We start from the raw sequence: 21,127 nt of genomic DNA, 5'->3' as shown, positions 1-21,127 counted from the left end.
TCCCAGAGAATTCTCCTACAATACATAACACCCAACAAACACAGAAACAAGCCCTACACATATACACAAACCTTTTAAGACTGACTGGTTTACACACATACTAGCACTCAGAAAATGGGAGGGAGAGAGAGAGAGGGGGGAGCAGAAGGAGAAGAGAGAAAAAAAGAGAGACAGAAGTCAGCTTGAGTTGGCCAACAAACTTAGATAATTAACAAAATTTCTAGTAAGTTACAAAAGCTGACTTCTCTGTAACAATTAGACCAGAACTTGTGCACAACACTTGATTGGAGATAGTAAAATAAGGAGACTATACAGAAATTGTACATATGTGTTTTAACTTACTTTGTATGTTTGACCATGTGAAGAGAAAATGTGTGTGTGTGTGTGTACAGAAAAAGAGAAAGAGAGCGAGAGATGTTTATCAAGTGCTTTTGATATTTTCATGATACCAAACCAACATCAAAGTTAACATACAAACATATACACACACATATATGTACATGTGTGTGTATGTATGTATGTATGTATGTATAGATAGATAGATAGATAGACAGACAGACAGACAGACACAAGTGAGTAAGAAAAATGGGCCCCAACTGATAAAGGAGATGCAAGGTGACTATGATGATATTTGGTGCTACAGAAGACCTAATCTCACATATAAGCTTGGCCAAATACTTTTTTGAAATATTGGGGTAGTGTATGCACCCTGCCCGCATCTACTCTCCCAATTACTGTGCCTATTCTGTCCCTTCTCATTTTCTTATCCTTTCTTCTACTCATCATGCTATGCTGTTCACAACTGAAAGAAAAATACTCAATTTGTGCACACTGAATATTTCTCTTCTTCACACCTCCACCAGCTATAGCCTGCTACCCCACCTTTCTCCTCGGTTATTATCATTGAACAGAGAGGGATTACTCTGGCAGCTTTTACCATCCTCCCTGATTCTGATTCCCTGATTGTTGCAATGCACTTTTGGTGGTGTTACCTTGAAAATATGACCCAATTCTTAATTGTCAAGTACCACATTATCTACCCATGCATAACATGGAGTAGCATTGCATTTCCTCCTATTCAACCCTCTCAATTGTCCTATTCAAGAGCATTGTTTCAGTGGGGTACCAAGGGACAAGTCTCCCCTACTTTTTCCCAATTAAAAAACAAAGTACCACCATCAATCCAGGTGACATGTTGCATAGTATCAAGAGGAGCTAAAAAATCTATGCAGTGAAGAAAAATTTCAGGAGCTGTTCAATACAGCAGAAAGAATGATTTATTAACTCAATATTTCTCCTTTGGAGCTACCCAGGCAACGAAAAGTTCCTAAAAGTACCAGGAAGGAAATACATTAAAATATCAACACTGCACTGTTTTAGATTATTACAGAGTGCAGTATTTGCAGGTAGTGGATACTGCAATAACAAATCTGAAAGATATTTTTTTTTTTTTACAGGATTTAGTAGATTATGAAAAACTGAGCAATGTTTTACTCAATGGAAATTTTTGTGCTGAAGTGATCATGCAGTATCTGGAGCTTGATGAACTTTCTTTAAGAAATAAATACTTTTTAATAGAAATCATTATTGTAAAATATTTAGTGAAATGCAACCAGAAGTCCATCGCATGTTTCCAAATGCTGAGCGAATGCTCTGGCTACGTTTAGTGTTTCCAACTAGTTCTTGTGAAGCTGAAAGATCTTTTGGCACTCTGCAGAGATTCAAAACTTGGCTGCAATCGACCATGACTTAGAAAAGGTTGAATCATATTCTAATGTGCATAGAGATGTTTTAAAAAAGATTAGTTGTGAAGAAGTTGCTAAATTATTTATTGACAACAATGATGCAAGATATGATATATTTGGAAAGTTCTAAAAGACAATAAATTTATTTTATATTTTATTATTCAAACATCTATGTTAAATTTTTTGTTTATTTGATATAATAAATTATTTTTAAGCTTTTTTTTTTTTTATATCTGAACTTCATTTGAATATAGAAAAAATTTAATTAGTGTAAAATTTTACTGATGTGATAGGGTCTGGGAAAGGCACCATAAGCAATACTAACATGCTCCTTTAGGTTTCAACAAATGTTGGTTTGTCCCCTTCACATTTTTAAGGCAACTGAGGCCCCTGGTCCTATCACTAACTTCCTCTCACAAGCCTTAGCACTACTTTTTATTTTCCCTCTTGTCACACTTTTTCCTTAACACTGTCTTTGTGAATCTCTTCCCCACCACCCTCTCTCAATAATAAACCTGTCTAACTTCAATATAAACTGTCTTGGGACTCTGATGAACAATCCTAGTGTTAGGAAGATGGTTTCATTGTAAAGTCAATGCTACCATGAAACAATGGGATGAGCAATCAGATGATGAAAGGGAATATGATATATGCACACATACATACACATGTAAGAACGCATCTATATACATATATATCATCATCATTGTTTAACGTCCACTTTCCATGCTGGCATGGATTGGACAGTTTGACTGAGAACTAGCAAGCCAGGATGCTGCACCAGGTTACAATCTGATCTGGCAAGGTTTCTACAGCTGGATGCCATTCCTAATGACAACCATTGAGAGTGTAGTGGGTGCTTTTTATGTGCCACCGGCATGGGGGTCAGTCAGGTGACTCAGGCATTGACCATGCTTGATTGGTGCTTTTTACATGCCACAGGCACAGGAACCAGTCAGGTTGGCAGGAGCATATAAAAAATTGAGTGTGTATGTGTACGAAAATATGTACACACACACACACACATATATATATATATATATATATATATATATATATATATATATATATATATATATATATATATATATAAGGTGCAGGTATGGTTGTGTGTTTAAATAGTTAACTTCCCAACTAAATGGTTTTGGGTTCAGTCCCAATGTATGCACCAAGTGCAAGTGTTTTCTACTAAAGCCTTGAGTAGATTTGGTAGATGGAAACTGAAGGAAGCCCATTAGTGTGCATGTGTGTGCGTGTGTGTGTGTGTGTGTGTGTGTGTATGCATGCATGTTTGTGTCCCCTTGTTTTGGCATGTGTAAGCAAGTCACTCTCATATAAGTGGTGTCATTCATTTCTAGTCTTTCATGAAAAAATATCAGGTGGGGCAGGCATCTGGCAGTAAAAAATGTGCTCAACAAATTGTGTTGATTCATGCAAGTATGGAAAAGTGGATGTGATGATGATGATGATGATAATATAATGCTTTATTGAAGCTGTAAAACTTCCCAGACTGTTACTCAGTGTTTCACATAACTGACCATCAAACTTCTGCCTGATGATCAGTTATGTGAAATTCTGAGTAACAGTTTGTGAAGCTTTTTAGTTTCAACAAAATCCTGATATTCCAGTACTATTTTCTTCACCTTGTTTTGTACCTATGTATTCACAGTGTGCATGCACACACACTTGTATAGAGAAAGATAGGGAAGCTAACAGAGAGAGAGAGTGAGTTAGTGTCAGAGGATTTCTGCAATAGAAATTATGCAATACCTTGAACCTAGTCAATTAACTGATTAATAGAGAGCAACAAACACAAACATATCAAGATAGGGTGAAGACATGGAGAGAGAGAGAGAGAGAGAGAGAGAGAGAGAGAGAGAGAGGGAGAGAGAGAGAGAGAGAGAGAGAGAGAGAGATTTTGGATAGATGTCAGTTATAACAAAATGAAAGAATAAAGCTGATGTGTGTGTGTTTGTGTGTGTGTGTGTATTATGTATAAGAATGAGAGAGAGAGAGAGAGAGAGAGAGAGAGAATGTGTATTCGTATGTGTATGTGTGTGTTTATGTACACTGGATTTGGTGTTCAAATCTGTGTTTCATATGTTTATGTTGGTGTGTATACAAATTGGGTAAAGGTGTCTGTTTCTTAGAATGTGTGTGTGTGTATATATATATATATATGTGTGTGTGTGTGTGTGTGTGTATACATATATGTGTGTGTGTGTATTGATGCTAGATTGTATTTAGTTGATACCTGGGGTCTCTCCTCATACTGTGCAAATAATTAACAAAGCAAACATGTTCTTTAACCAATTCAGAAAAACATGCCACTGTTAAATGGGGTGAAAACCTGAGTATAGCAACTGCAGCTAATCAAATTGTGTGTGTGTGTGTGTGTGTGTGTGTGTGAGAGAGAGAGAGTGAGAGAGATTGATATGCAGGTATGTAAGCACATATAATCAATCCTTACATATACACATGCATGTGTGTATGTGTATATATATACAAACATAACAATATCTTATAAAAACAAAGTGCAGAACATTTTAAAGTGTTATGGTCCTAACTAGAAGATATACATTTCCCCCACTGTCACCATCACCACCTTCACTTCTCCCACCTCCAATGTGTGCTGGATGCACCTTACTGAAAAAGAAACAACAAAATTTTTTTTTTTAAATTAAAAGCTGGATGGTGATGGTATGAAGAAAGTAAAATTCTTTGCTTAAGGGCTCCATAAGCTAATGCAGCGAGTTTCTACACAGTGGCTTGTAGGGCTAGAAATAACAACCAAATCATTCTCAAATCACATCCTTCTGTATTAAAAACATATTGAATAACATGCTCCTATGTAGAATAAGTGGAGGCGTAATGGCCCAGTGTTTAGGGCAGTGGACTCGCGGTCATAGGACCGCAGTTTCGATTCCCAGACCGGGCGTTGTGAGTGTTTATTGAGCGAAAACACCTAAAGCTCCATGAGGCTCCGGCAGGGGATGATGGCGAACCCTGCTGTACTCTTTCACCACAACTTTCTCTCACTCTTACTTCCTGTTTCTGTTGTGCCTGTAATTCAAAGGGTCAGCCTTGTCACACTGTGTCACGCTGAATATCCCCGAGAACTATGTTAACAGTACACGTGTCTGTGGAGTTCTCAGCCACTTGCACGTTAATTTCACGAGCAGGCTGTTCCGTTGATCAGATCAACTGGAACCCTCGACGTCGTAAGCGACGGAGTTCCAACAATGTAGCATATGTCTGAGAAAAATTATGGCATAATCTTAGCTGGAGCACCTCTGATATTAGTTCAATTTGATCATGGTTGATCAGAAGCTAAACAATGATCACTATCACTAAATGCTAACAGAGAAATGTAGTTCTTTTTTTTAAGGGTTTACATTAATTTCAGTTTATTCATGCTTCTTCTATGGAAGTTTAGTAATATGAGACAATTAGTAATTACAGCTTACAACAATCACTTACCTAAATAAAACTTCTTTTTCGGCATGGTTTATATAGTTGAAGCTAAAAAAGATAAATGAAAAGAAAACTGAATAAATTTATACATACTGAATAAATATATATATATATATATATATATATATATATATATGATTTTATATATTTAACTATACAATTAAATTGGAAGTAGATTTATGGATGGATGAATGGAAAAAGTGACTGATTATGTAATGTAGATAAGAGGAAGAAAACAAGGTACTCAATACTGAAAGTAGAGTGGAGCAATTCATTGGAGTTTGAAATTTCATAAATCACTACTCTGTTCTGGCTCATCTGTACTTGTCAAACTGTCCAGCGTGGAAAAAAGAATGATGATGATGATGGTGATGATAATGATGATGGTGATGATAATGATTACCGAGAACTTATTTACATTATTTACATTCGACGGATATTTGTCCTCATCTTGTTTGTTGTTAACACAACGTTTCAGCTGATATACCCTCCAGCCTTCTTCAGGTGTCTTGGGGGATATTTCAAACCTGGGTTCTCATTCCTAAGGTATTTTTCGATGTTATTATTATTGTTCAGATCACTGCTTGGAATCGAACTCAGAATCTTGGGGTTAGTAGCCTGCGCTCCTCTACAGCAAGACACCTATTTCTGTCCCTCTATCATAATTTAACCTCTCATCATCTGGCATAAAGCCATCTCTCTCAATACGGTAACTCCTCAATCAAGCGGGTTTTGTCTTGTGAGTAACTTGGTAACCTCACTAGGGCCAGTGTCATGTAAAAAATCAGGACACTGAAGTGGAAGGGTATCCAGCCATATAAACCATACCAAAGCAAATAGAGCTTGGTGCAGCTGTCTGGCTTGTCAAACTGTCCAACCCAAGCCATGGAAGGAGGACATTAAATAATGATGATGATGTGATGCTGTACTAGCAAGTAATCAAAATTTTATCTGTATCAGGTGTTATGTAATTTTTATTGTTTCCTTACTTAGAAGTTCAAATCTTCATCAATAAAACAGCAATGGAAGGGGTTCTGTAAGATTTTACAGTTTGATATGAAAGCATTAGAACCAAAGAAATTTGAAATGAGCTGTTAAAACATGAGATCTGTTCTTGTTTTAGACAATCAGTTTAAGCCTTAAAATTATTGTATAGGAAAATTAAAGATCTCTGATGATTATTTTTTAAAAAAACCAAAAAACAAAAAACAAAAAAACCATGAATGGAAATGAGATTACTGAGAGTGGTGAGAACTGCAAATAATACTTGCTGGATTTGTCAATGATAGAAGATACATAAAGTACAGAGAAGTTAACAAAAGACCCAGTATGAAGTGATTAGATCTCACAGAGATGTAGAACTAAAGGATATACACACAGCCAACCCATAGCAAAACTTTATCAACCTCAAAAGGTGAATAGCAAACTTAACCTTAGCAGCATTATAACCCAGAATATAAAGAACCAGAAGGAATGCCAGTAAGCATTTTATCCAATGCACTAATGATTCTGCCAGCTTGCTGCTTTAATGATAATAATAATTATAATTTGATGAGAGTTTGACTGAAGAGGAATGTGTTTTCCTTAATCCTTTCAGCCTTGACCAATAACACGACCTCTTTCCTCATAGCTACTAGACAGAGGAACATCACCTGCCCTGCCAATAGTCAAATTCATCCCACATGTGATAACAGCTGTTCATTGTAATTCCACAAGTCAGCAATACGTGTACACTGCATGAGTGCATGCAGAATGGTTTTGTCTGTGTGTATCTTGGACAGTCCCACCTGATAGTGCTTCCATGCCTGTAGGGTTTATCTCAAACTGGAAGTGCTCCTGTCTAAGATATGTCTAGAGCACTCCCAGTTTGAGACAAACCCTAGAGGCATGGAAGTGTTATCAGGTGGGACTGTCTGAGATGCGTGCAGAACAATGAAACCATTCGGCATGCGCTAATAATGATTCAAATTTTGGCAAAAGGCCAGCAAGTTCAAGGGTGGAGTTAACTTGATTATATCATTCCCAATGTTCAATCAGTACTTATTTTATTGAGCCTGAAAGGATGGAAAACAAAAAGTCAGCTTCAGCAGAATTTGAACTCAGAACATAAAACTGGAAGAAATGCTGCTAAGCATTATTTGGTTAATGATTCTGCATCTCACCACCTTAACATTAATAATAATAATAAGAATACTAATAGTCCTTTCTACAACAAGCACAGCCTGAAATTTTTTGCGGGAGAAGGCTAGACAATTACAATGCCCCATACCCACCCAATACTCAGCTGGTACTTATTTTATTGACACCAAAAAGATGAAATGTCTACTTGATCTTGGCAGAATTTGAACTCAGAATGTAAAAAGACAGATGAAATACAACTAATCTGCCAGCTAATAATAATGTCACCAGCATTATCTTTTTATGCACAATGGTATATTGTCTTTGAGTGAAATGCAGCAACCATTTGTAGCAGATAGTTCTATCTACTACAAATAGTAGCCAAATCATTTTGATGTGTATTTTTCCATGCTGGTAATTATGTGTATACAGCAATGTTATGTATATAGCATTTAGTGAAGTAGTTAAGGTAATGATAGTAATAGAAATCACTGCAATGACAGCTTCAATAGTATTTACAGTTGTAGAAACACAGTACCTGAGTATAAATACCCAAAACAAAACAGATAACACTATTTCCTATCATTGATTCGGAAACTTTAAGATAAACTCTAAACCTAAGACTAATCTTAGTTCAACTTACACTTTACCCCTAACCTTTTATTAATTCCATACAAGCATTTAAAGTAACCCCTAATATATATATAATCAAACTGAACTATGGAAACTGCAGTCAACATCTGCATTAATGAAGATTGAAAACAACTTTCAGAAAATAACTTGCTAAACTCCAATAGATTGTTTTTTAATTACTAACAATTATTTAATTATTTCCTTGAGGTAGAAGAGAAATAAGTTCATTTTGTTCATGTATCTGGTATTAATTTTAAAAAATAGGTTAATTTAATGAACGTTTTCTACAGAGAAACAAAGAGACAGAAGGAGATCATTCATCTTCCAACTAAGAGTCTGTAGTTTTATAGGAGTTAATGGTTTGTTGTATTAATTACATGCCATTAATAAGAGAGAGTGTGTAAGTGCCTGCACATAAGTATGCAAAAATTCTTGTGCAGAGACTGAGGAAACATAGCATGATTAATTAACTGAATTATGGACTAAATAGTAACGAAAATGTCTCCAAAATTCCTGCAAGAACATAAGGGCTAGTTCTGTAGCATTAAGGATGAAAAATACTGTTTATATGTAATGTATCCAATCTAACTAATGAATGCACAATCTTGCTCATAAGAAAGTTAATGATATCAAACAAGGTCGAAGTAGCTGCACTTCATTTGTTCAGTTCATATGTTTTTTTCACTGGCTGAAACACACTGTTTTATAGCAAAATTAAATATATATATTTTTATCCAAAATTATCTAAATATATTTACACAGGGTATTATGTAATTATTGTGGTATATTCATGTGTAAATTATATTATCAAATGAGAAATACTGAACAATCATAAATAAGATAATGTAACATTGGTATAAAACGAATCTGACAGACCATTGGAGGTTTAAATTGGGATGCTTCCACTGTTGAATATTTTTGTAATTAGTTACAGTGAATGGCCCCTGTGAGTTTTGCAGGTTCTTTTGAGACTTGTAAGATTGATGGAGTTGATGTTCAATTGGAATTTAAGTATATTATTGACGCTTTTTGTAGAAAAGACAAATATAAGAGAGAACATTCTAGATTTCTTATTTTAGGACTGATCAAAGTGTTTAGAGTAAAGTTGGTGGAGGGAGACATTAAGGATGACAAGAAGAAGATAAGTGAATAGGAAAGTGTATCAGAGTGGACAGAAGTACAACTGTGCATCAGTGGTTGTAAGATAATGATAAAGGAATCTTGGCCAATCAATCAGTTAGCATTTAGGGAGGTAGAGAATGTAATTGACAATATTTGTGCCAGTAGTAGCTGTACCATCCAAGATATATGAGCTGGTAAATTCTTTTCTGCAGAAATATTTTACAGCAAGTTAAATTTTCTTCTGAAGACTCGAGAATTTTATTTTTTTCTCTCTTCTTTTTGTTTCTTTTTTTTCTATTTGCTTTTTCTCTCTCCCTTGTTTCTTTGTCTCTCTTTATCTTTCTCTACTCTTAGCTTTCTCTCTACTTCTATCAAAATACTAAGTAAATGTCGCGCCACCTATCCAATTCCAGACATTAGTTCTCTGTAACATAATGCAATAAAATGTTCCCTGATGATCCATTATCATTAAGCACATGGAAAATCCAATGCAGAGTTCTAAACAATCACAATGGTGGAACATAAATAGGAACAAATGATATAAACTTGTGTTTGTCATAATTTCTCCTAGTTTTATTTTTCTAATACTGAACTTCAAAAATATAGTCAAAATTTAAGTTGGCTATTTGATTAGAAAAATTGATTTATCAAAAATATTATGAATTAGTTCAGAATAAAAGATCAGAGCTGCTAAAATAAATGAAATGTGGTAAAGATATTAATTTAAGTACAAAAAACACAATGAAATGTTTGCAGTGAATTTGAGCATCTGATCCATGAATAGGTAGTCCAAGAGCAAACAATTATGACTTCTTTTTTTTGCAGATCTCCAAATCTGGTGAGAGGAAAAGGAGAAGTTATCTTCAAATTGGAGACTTGAATGCCTGCTTGTGCACGTGCATATGCGCACACACACACACACACTTTGATTTCATCTTGATATTTATGAAGAAGAGAATATTCTTCTCTATGGAGCCAAAACCTGGACTATGAACAAAGTGCTTCAAGAATATCTTGACAGTAAATATATTAGGCTTCTCAAGAGGTCTTTAAACAACTCATAGTAAGAACACAATACCAAAGAGAAATTTATGGACATATTTCACTCATCACACAGGGAAGGTTTTGCAAGCCAGTATTATCATGCTGAACAACAGGACAGATGAAATGTATTTTGGAGATTTCTGCACTCTAACAGAGGACAAGAACCACTCACTTACATTGGTGTTATTGGGAGAGACATGCACAATGAAACTGAGAGACTATAAAAGCTAATGGGAAACAGATTCTTGGTACAGTGCTGTGAAATGCATTTGAGTTGTAATCACTTGAAGCACACGCACACACATACACACACACAAAAGCATGGCTGTACAGTTACAAACTGAGCCTTGTAGTCACAAGGTTATAGAGCTGACTCCACTGAATGACACTATGAACTGTATTTTCTACTATAGCCTTCGACCAAACAATCTCTACTGAGTGAAACTGGAAGACAGAATCATTGAGAAAGTCTGCTGTATACGCATGTGTGTGTGTGAATTCAAGTGTGTCAACATTGGAAGTATCTGAGTAAAAGTGTGGCACCATTTACTTTCTCCAGTGAACAAATGCTCTTTACTTCAGCAGACAAGTAACAGCTAGTGGAATGAAAAAATACAACCTTGCTTAAGTGAGTTGGCAACAGGAAGAGCATCCAGCCAAAGAAAATCTGCTTCAATAAGGTTTAGTTTCACCCATACAAAAATGGAAAAACTGAGTGTAAAAAAAAAAAAAATCTTGTGTGTGTGTGTGTGTGCGTGCGTGTTAGTTGTCTAAAAAGCCACGAGTCAACAAAAACAGGCAGTCATGAATTAGTTAATTGAATGTAGTTAGTTATTATTAATAAAATTCAATAATATTATAGTCTCATAATAGCCAAATTACTAATTAATTTCATATCAGTAGTTGAGAGCCAACCCTGGCAATCATCAGGTTTCTGATAACTGCTGGGGTTGGTTCTCAGCTTCTGGTACAAAACCAACAAGTAATTTGGCTATTATGAGGTTATAGTATTGTGTTACAATAATTCCTTCTAATTTTGGCACAGGGTCAGCAATTTTCAGAAGAGTAGGAAAGTTGACTACATTGATCCTGAAAGGATGAAAGGCAATGTTGAACTCAGTGGAATTTGAGCTCATCATCATCATCATCATCGTTTAACGTCCGCTTTCCATGCTAGCATGGGTTGGACGATTTGACTGAGGACTGGTGAAACCAGATGGCTACACCAGGCTCCAATCTGATTTGGCAGAGTTTCTACAGCTGGATGCCCTTCCTAACGCCAACCACTCCGAGAGTGTAGTGGGTGCTTTTACGTGCCACCGGCACAAAGGCCAGTCAGGCAGTACTGGCAACGGCCACGCTCAAAATGGTGTATTTTACGTGCCACCTGCACAGGAGCCAGTTCAGCGGCACTGGCAACGATCTCGCTCGAATGTCTTTACACGTGCCATCCAGCACAAGTTCCAGAAAGGCGATGCTGGGCACAGGTGCCATTGACGGTTTTGCTTTCGCTTGCCCCAATAGGTCTTCGCAAGCCGAGTTCGTTTCCAATGAAGGAGACGACGTTGGCATGGGTGCCAGTCGTCGAATTTAATTCGATTTCGATTTCACTTGCCTCAACAGGTCTTCGCAAGCGAAGTTTAGTGTCCAATGGAGGAAGGTACGTATAAGTGGGCTGCCTGAGGCCTTCGATTTAGGTCTCACTTGGCTTGCCGGGTCTTCTTACGCACAGCATATTTCCAGAATGTAGAAATTTGGAAGAAATGCTGCTAAACATTTTTGATCAATGGACTAACGATTCTGTCAACTCATGACCTTAACAATAATAATAATAATATATCCTCAGGAAAAGACTCAAGGATATAAGAATTACAAGAACAGAGACTAGGCTGGTGAATTTAAGAAGCTTTGACCATAACAACGTGAAACGCATGACCCCAAAAGTTGATGAGATTCTGAAACACATTCTGACAAAAGATCTAACAGAAACAAGGGACTTGATCAGATCCGCTTCAATTTTAGTAGGTGAACTGGTTGGAAAGAAAGAGAGGAAAGTAGATGGACAGAAGGAGCCATGGTGGAAGCGGAGAATTGAAGGCAATATTCTAACTTTGCGTAAAGATGTGAATCGCATCGAAGAGTGGTCAAAAGGACAATGGAAAAGAATGTGCAATGGCATATCTTGACACGAAGTACCAAATAGAAAAGAAAAGGTTCAAAACTGTCATCATAACTCTTAAACAACATGTGCAGGCTAAAACAAACATTAAAGGAGCAGTGCTACACTGGTTGCATATCATCGACCTTGGTGGAATTTGAACTCAGAATGTAGTGGCAGACAAAATACCACGAAGCATTCTGTCCAGCTTGCTAATGATTCTGCCAGCTCGTCGCCTTAATACTACTACTACTAATAATAATAATAACAACAACAACAATAATTGTTTAAAATTTTGGTATTATTATCATTGAGTCTTAAAACAGATATAGGCCAGTTACTCAGTTTCTGTGGCATATAAGTGACTGAGGTGAGATCATAACACTCCCCCTGGACAGGACACCAGCCCATTTCAGGGCTAATGATTTACAGCTGGGTGGGCTGGAGGAATGTGAAATGAAGTATTTTGCTCAAGAACACAACAAACCATTTGAATCAGAAATTGAAACCACAATGTTACAATTGTGAGTGCAACACCCTAGCAACTTGGACTCACACTTTCACAAATTTTGGCACAAAGCCAGCATTTTTAAGGGAAAGGGGTTAGTTGATTACATCGACCTCAGTAATTAACTAGTACTGCATTTTAACAACATCCAAAAAGATGAAAGACAAAGTTGACCTTGGTAGAAGTTGAACTCAGAACACAAAGCGTCAGATGAAATGCTGCTAAGCATTTGTCCAATGTGCTAACGATTCAGCCAGCTTACTGCCTGAATAATAATAATGGTTACAATAATAATCCATTCTATTATAGGCACAAGGCCTGAAATTTGTGGAGAAGAGGGGTTAGTTGATTACATCAACCCCAATGCTCAACTGGTACTTATTCCATCAGTTCTGCCAACTTGCCACCTTACAATAATAATAATAATAATAATAACATATATATATATATATATATATATGTACACACACACACAGACATATATGCATCAGATGTATATGCATGTGTGTTTGTATATATACACACTATTTATATGTTTCTTTACAAATGTCATAAAAGTTGTTATTTGATATTACACCAGTTTCTTGTCTTTGTAGTAATACAATACTCCTAATACAAAATATATCCTGAAGCATTGTTTGCCCTATATAGTGCATTAGCTGTCATTAAAACAATACTAAATACTGGTTTCACTTATCCTGTAAATTGGGATGCACAAAATTGCATGTATTTCTTCTCAAACATACAAATAAAAATACACATGTGCTTATGTGCGTATATATACCACACATGGACAAACAAAAACACAGATTATATATATATATATATATATATATATATATATATATATATATTTTTATATGTATATATATGTGTGCTTGTGTGTTCATGTGTGTATACACGCACATGAATACTAGTAGCCACTGCCAAATATAGGACAGGAACTAAAAAAGAAAATCCCTCAGAAAGAATAAATATATATTATACATAGACACACACACACACAAACAAAATACATGGCATAAATTGAAATACACAAATTCTTCCTTATCCTACTCTGTTCATTTGTCAATGTATGTAAAAAAAAATATACTACATGTACATACACACACACACACACACATATACATACAGATTTGGCCAAAAGTCACCTGATAATAAATCAAAACCATTTAATTCCAAGATTTATTTATGTCAAACAACTGAATGAATTTAATAAAAGCATCTAAATATGAAACATGAAAACTGTTCAAACAGAAGTCCTTCTTGAGCAACACATTTTCCCAGTCGAGTCAATATAGAATTACAGATAGTATTTACAGTATTTTGATTTACTGTCGGGTGACTTTTGGCCAACCCTGTATATACACACATACACTCTGCTGTGTCCATCACTAACACAATTTCTTGAAGGTGGTTGGGTTTTGGCCACTTCCAAAACTCACTTTTTCTACTCCTTTTGTCACTATGCCCACTCATTTCTCAAAAGAATGTCAACTCTCAAAAATTCCATTTGTAGACGTTTTTCTTGAAGCTACTGACTTACCACAACTAAAAGCATTGAGTACACACAACAAAGTGATTGATAAAAGAACAGAAAAAGAAAAAGTCAAGAGGACACTTCAGTCCTGTCATAGACATGCTAACTTCTCTAGTGCAGGTGCCATGATAAAATGCATCCAGTACTCTCTGTTAAGTGGCTGATGTTTAGAAGGACATCCAGCCAGAGAAAAATGCCAAAAATAAACATCCTTCATTAACCATCTAGGAGAATGATAACTCTAAATAAGAATTAACTCACTGATGAACTCCCCAAATCCGGCCAGCATGGGAAGAAATAAAATGGGTTCAATCCCTCAGTGCAGCACCTTGGGGAAGTGTCTTCTACTAGAGCATAAGCATTGGGCTGACCAAAGCTTTGTAACTGGATAAGTAAGACAGAAACTGAAAGAAGCCCATCATATTATCTATCTGTCTGTCTGTCTGTGTCTACACACACACAGGAGTATGTGTGTGTATGTTTGTGTCTACCCTTGTCTTGATATCATGTGATGATTGTAAATGAGCATCTCAGTAATAAAAGCAATGTTGTTTTATATGTCTTTCATATAAAAATCATTAGAGCATCAGATAAAATGCTTAGTGGTATTCCCACCGAGGTTGACTTTGCCTTTCATCCCTCAAGGTTCAATAAAATAAAATACATTCCAGTTGAATACTAGGGTCGATGTAATCAACTAATCCCCTTTTCCCAAAATTGCTGGCCTTGTGTCAAACTTTGAAATCATTATTGGCTAGGTTGTATTTATCCATAGTTACTGTTTTTATTTATAGTCTTCACAGATTTTAACATTTCGTTTTTGAAACATTTGTATGAAATCAACTTTCTGTTTTCAGTTCTGTACTTTTTGTGTTTATTAATACATACATACATATGCACCTACCTACACATATACCTAGTCCAGTGTTTGGTCAAGTCCTATGGGTTAGATTCCTTCAGACTATATGCATTATTTTTATATTAGAATAACATTAAAACAACATTTGTTATTCTAAACCCTAATATTCACATTTAGCTTAAAAATATTAAATTTAGGGACCCTTAATAAACAACCAAGAGGCAACCTCTCTGTAGTAACCTGTTTGAAATATCAGCAAAATCTCTCCCAAGTCACATCTCAAATCTTTAAAAAATGGTGGGCTACACTGGATAATAGAATCAATCATAGGTACACTATATTTATCGTCCCATTATGAAACAAAGATAGGAAAATAACTGGGTAGATTTGGTTGCAATTTCTTGCAGGTTTAGCAATGACATGCTGCATAGCTAGGTCACAATAAATTCTAATTTTTGAAATCTTCCAAATGTAGTATCATAAGGATCCATTCCACACCCACTCTTTTCAATTGGTAGCTACACACCACAAAACAGCCTCATATGCATGTGATGTCACATCCTTCAACAATTCTCCAGACACTTCTGTATAACTACTTCAACCCTAATAAAAGCATTCTAGAAACTTAGTTTCTCAACAACAGACATAAACTCATACCAAATCCACTGTTTCTTCTGATGAGCAACACTAAAGAACATCAAATGCGACCAACCTTCAGACTCAACAACATAAATATATTTACACATAAACACACAGAGAAAAAATACCAAGATTTGCATACAACTCCAAGACACAACATATGTCATTTGTATAGAATCACTTTTATGTTCTTGTGGAGCCTATTCAGAAACTTTATGGCATTATATATATTTCAATGTAAATATTATCAGATTGAGAGAGATAAAATATTAAAGTTAGTTTTCAAAGAATCACCAATGTTTAAAGATACAATTCATTTTCAAAATCTACCAACAGTTAATTTTTTTTAATTCATAGAAGTAACCATATCATTTAACAGAAAAAAAAAAAAAGAAAATCAACTGTTTGGATATTTTTCTTTTCATTTCATTAAACTATGCTAAAAGGGTATTATATATCTTTTTCTAGTCTGTCATAATTTTCTGGCTTAAGTGAGTTTATAAGACAGTCAAGAAAGGAAAATGAGACACAAACACACAGCAATGACAGTCACCATATTTATCCAACAGAAAAAAACAATAATGGTATACAAACAATAAGATCCGTTGTGGACTATGCCAGTCCTGCCTCTCCACACTGAACAATGAAGAACACAAACAAGCATATTACACATCATAACAGGTTATACACAGATAACACTCAAAGACCATCTATACAACAAAACATAAATGCTAAATACAAAAGACCATCTGGAGATGCAAGAGGCACAGTTTGTTTCTGTAACAAGCTTCAATGATAATAGTCCACACTCAGGTAGTACAGCAAGTACAACATCCGAAAAACATTCTCTCTCCATTCAGCTGAGACATACATAAGATATGTCTATAGACATATCTTATGTGAGACACACATAGATATGTCTATAGACTCACTGCAATAGTTGCAACATCTATGGTCTCACTGCCTCCAATCACTGTTGGAATGCACATAAAGGTGATAAGATGGCTCTGTAGGCTGTACTTAACACTTAGTCAACTACCTGAATAGTCTAAACCAGTGGTTCCCACACTTTTTCAGGCTGCTGCCCCTTTGACACTCGAGCCACATTCCTAGTGCCCTGCCCCTCACTCAGCACCACAAATGTAGACCGCTTTCTGCAGCAAATCCAAACAACAGTATTTCACAAATAAAACTTAACCTAATTAACCCATTATTTTGTGGGCAGGGGAGGGGTAGTGTAGTGGGGGTTACATTCCTCACCTCCTTTTGGCCACCCTTTTATTGCCCCACTTTCCTTCAATCAATGCCTCTCTTGATCTTTCTGCTGCCCACGATGGGGGGGGGGGGACAGGGAAGTACTGCCCACTTTAGGAACCTCTGGTCTAACTAAACAACCTGAAATTTCTTACTAGAACAAATCTCTTCATATCCAATGTAACTTCAGAAATTTAAGGTTGAGTACTGAATTCCCTGGAAACCACCTCAAATAATTATAGCCACTCCTGTCATGGAAAAACATTGTTATGACATAGGTGCTCAAACATTCTGAAAAGTAGGCCAGTATAATATGTAACTCAGAAACTACATGGAATTGACTGAAACTTGTAATATTACCTTTATAATACCAGTGCACTGACAGTTTGTACTATCCATACAGGAACCTGAATATTTCCTTTAACTACCTCTGCTTCTTTGAATAGATATTTTAATTTGTAATGTCTCACCTATAATAAATGGAAATACTAGCTTGAAATGCATTTTATACATAAAGGAGTGTGTATATTTCCACACACACACACACACACAATCACACACACACACAAATACATGTGTATGCGCATTTCAATTTACAAATTACTTCAAGTTCACTTATTCATTCAAAGGTGGCGGCTTTACTCCAAGTTTTGTTCTTCACAGCCATGCATACATGTGTGTTTAAGTACACACACACTCCCTCTCTCTCCCTTTTATTCTTTTACTTCTTTCAGTCTCTAGAATGAAGTGCAATTGGGTCACAACCTTGTAAGGCAGAGCCATGATCTAGGTTTCAGTTGATAATAACTCCAGCATTTATCTTATTCACCAAACCACCAAGTTAGAGAACCTTAACGAAAAGCAGTCTTTCAAACAATGTCAATGTAAAATAGACATGAAGGTAGATACACAAAGGTACATAGTCTCCATTTATTAATTCCAGTACAAAGTTTAAGAAGACACTCAAAATATCATGAAGTGGGATGAGATCCGAAATCATGTGGATGTGAAGCAAACTTCTTAATAACATAGTCGTGACTGCATTAATGTTATAACCTCGAGTCACCTTAACCTTTTTGTTTTATCATAGCAATGACACAAAGAATCAACCAATAATGATAGGAAATTGTCAAAATGTAAATGTGCTACTGCTTTGGTTTATCATTGTTTAGTTTAGAAAGGAGAGGCAAATGGTCATCATCTGTAAAAGCTCACTCAGAAAAGTGAGATCAATGGAGCTGAAACCCAGCTAGAACATCTGTAGGTAAATACTCACATTGGCTGGGTGAATAAATTATATAATCTGTATGCTAGATGTCATAACCTCATATAGATATATATATTAATATAGATGTATATATATTTAGATTCAAGGTAAATATGGAACTTAAGTATGGTACTTTATTATTATTATTGTATTATTTGTATTATATATATATATAATAAAGCTTCCTTTATTATTATTGTATATATAACATAATGCAAACATGTAGCTTTTTTGTGCACTTTGTTTGCAGAAAATAAAGAAATAATAGTAATAACGTCAGTGAAAAATAAATATTAAGTAAATTGCCTTTACATATTTACCACTTTACATATTTACCAAATTTTGCTTAGAAAATATTTTTCATTTTTAACCTCGTATATAGTACGCACTAGAAATTTTGACCTTTAAATTTTGGGGGAAAAAGTGCGGATTATACTCGAGGATTTATGGTATATATGTCTATATAAATATATAAAAAACTGTTACTTGGAGTTTCATGTTCCCATTCATCGGACAACCGTCCGATGAACGGGAACGTGAAACTCCGAATAACAGTTTTTTGTTATATTTCTGCTGCTTTTAAATAAAGCATATTACTCTACCTCTGGTATTTGAGTACTCTTTCTTCCACCTTGTTGCACATTTATGTGCTTACTCCGTCCACCCCATGCTAGCATGGGTTGGACGATTTGACTGAGGACTGGTGAAACCAGATGGCTACACCAGGCTCCAATCTGATTTGGCACAGTTTCTACAGCTGGATGCCCTTCCTAACGCCAACCACTCCAAGAGTGTAGTGGGTGCATATATATATATATATATATATATATATATATATATATATATTATGTAAATAGAAGAATTTATCTGTAAAAATATGCGACACTTATTCGGTAGCCATGATAAAACTCTGAGTTGAGATTTGGCTACTATTTCTAGCAGATCAAACGACCACATAGAAGCTTTCTCATTGGTTCATATATTGGTATGCAGTGCACTGAGCTAAAATGTATGCGTTATTGGAATAGTGTTGTGGTAAGCTGGTAATAGAAGAGTGTATTGTAACATGCAACATATGTAGTAGTGCATGTGTAGAGAAGTGACAAAATTAAATAAGGTAAAATTATAAATAATGATGTGCACACCATCTTCACTGTAAATGTGAACTATCATTTATCTTCAAAGTAATACTACTCTACGTCCTACAAATTACATTGTGCTATTTCAGTTTCTGTTAGCTTTTCTAATATCCAAGGATAGTGATATGTGTTAACCATTATGGCAGAGGAACTGCCTTAAGTACTTTCTAGGCAGACATTGAAATATCCTATATGTAGTTGTAAAGTTAAGTGATTTTTCAATGCTTTATCAAAATCACCAGTAGAGGCGTAATGGCCCAGTGGTTAGGGCAGCGGACTCGCGGTCATAGGATCGCAGTTTCGATTCCCAGACCGGGCGTTGTGAGTGTTTATTGAGCGAAGACACCTAAAGCTCCACAAGGCTCCGGCAGGGGATGGTGGCGAACCCTGCTGTACTCTTTCACCACAACTTTCTCTCACTCTTACTTCCTGTTTCTGTTGTGCCTGTAATTCAAAGGGTCAGCCTTGTCACGCTGACTATCCCCGAGAACTACGTTAAGAGTACACGTGTCTGTGGAGCGCTCAGTCACTCGCACGTTAATTTCATGAGCAGGCTGTTCCGTTGATCAGATCAACTGGAACCCTCGATGTCGTAAGCGACGGAGTGCCAACAACATAACAACATATCAAAATCACCACCCAAACAACAAAGTTATTTGGCTTCTTAAAGAAAGGAAAGATATATGGAAGATAGTTGAAGCAGAGACCACAGTAATGATAGCCATCAGATATTTAATTTCATCACAAATGCTTGACAGCTTTTCTTATGGTGCAGAGTATTCAAATGACAATACTGGAACATGTCTTATTTTCAAACACACACAGACACACGACTGACAATGAAATTATCAGTATTGATATACCACTTCAAATGTAAAATATAAGAAACAAATGAACAAGATAGCCAAGATAGTTTTCTACATATTCAGTATCAATAAGTGTAAGAGTCATTGGTGTTAATTTCTCCAGAACTTTTGAAATGCCTTTCGTAATAATAGTTGTAAAATTACAGCTGCTTTTTGTTAAACTATTTTCAGTAAAATGTCAAGCAACAGCTTATCTTAGTTGAAGAGATGTAAGTAATGCATGGCTGATTACTGATACACCTGAATTGTTACATTCCATTGTTTAAGAGATTTAATGAACTGAGCAATACAATATCTTCAGGACATCATGTAGCCCGCCTAGCACAACAGAATAAAATATTTTTATCACATTTCAGAAATACAAACAGAAGAATATTTGTAGGGTGTTGATTCTCACCTCAGAATTCAGTAAAGTATTGGGAAATCATATTAAGATTTTGTCTATACAGTGTACCTATATCACTACAAGGTGAGGAAATGCTTGGTAGTTTATATAATGCTCAACTACTTACTTAGACATAAGTTTTTATCAATCCAAGGAACATTTTTACAGTAAAGGGCCATTTGCAAGTTATCAATCTTAAGGCTGCTGATAAGGTACAGTACCAGTGATGTAATGTAATATGTAGAATTGACTCTTCAGTCAGCAATTCACCATTCTATCAACTCAACTGGATGTGACTCTCAATAAAATGTTTATATTACAAACATAATAGTATTCAGATAATAACACCCTTACATACTTAATGCTTCATATTCAC

General features: G+C 35.7%; 1 protein-coding gene across 2 annotated transcripts in view; it reads right to left on the bottom strand.

Moving 5' to 3' along the window:
- LOC106869103 (mitogen-activated protein kinase kinase kinase 2) overlaps positions 1 to 21,127 on the bottom strand; it is a 275,673-nt gene that overhangs the window by 107,760 nt on the left and 146,786 nt on the right. The window contains exons 3-4 of one of the 2 annotated variants that reach the window (XM_052978489.2): positions 17,455 to 17,564; positions 5,226 to 5,267 (exon numbers count right to left, since the gene is read on the bottom strand). The gene's annotated coding sequence lies outside the window, so the exon portion shown is untranslated. The remainder of the gene's footprint in view (positions 1 to 5,225; positions 5,268 to 17,454; positions 17,565 to 21,127) is intronic. The other variant, XM_052978488.2, reaches the window with a different exon arrangement.

Source organism: Octopus bimaculoides, chromosome 2, assembly GCF_046866305.1.
Source record: "Octopus bimaculoides isolate indiv1 chromosome 2, ASM4686630v1, whole genome shotgun sequence".
Lineage (NCBI taxonomy): Eukaryota > Metazoa > Mollusca > Cephalopoda > Octopoda > Octopodidae > Octopus > Octopus bimaculoides.
This window is presented reverse-complemented; position numbering and strand designations above follow the sequence as displayed.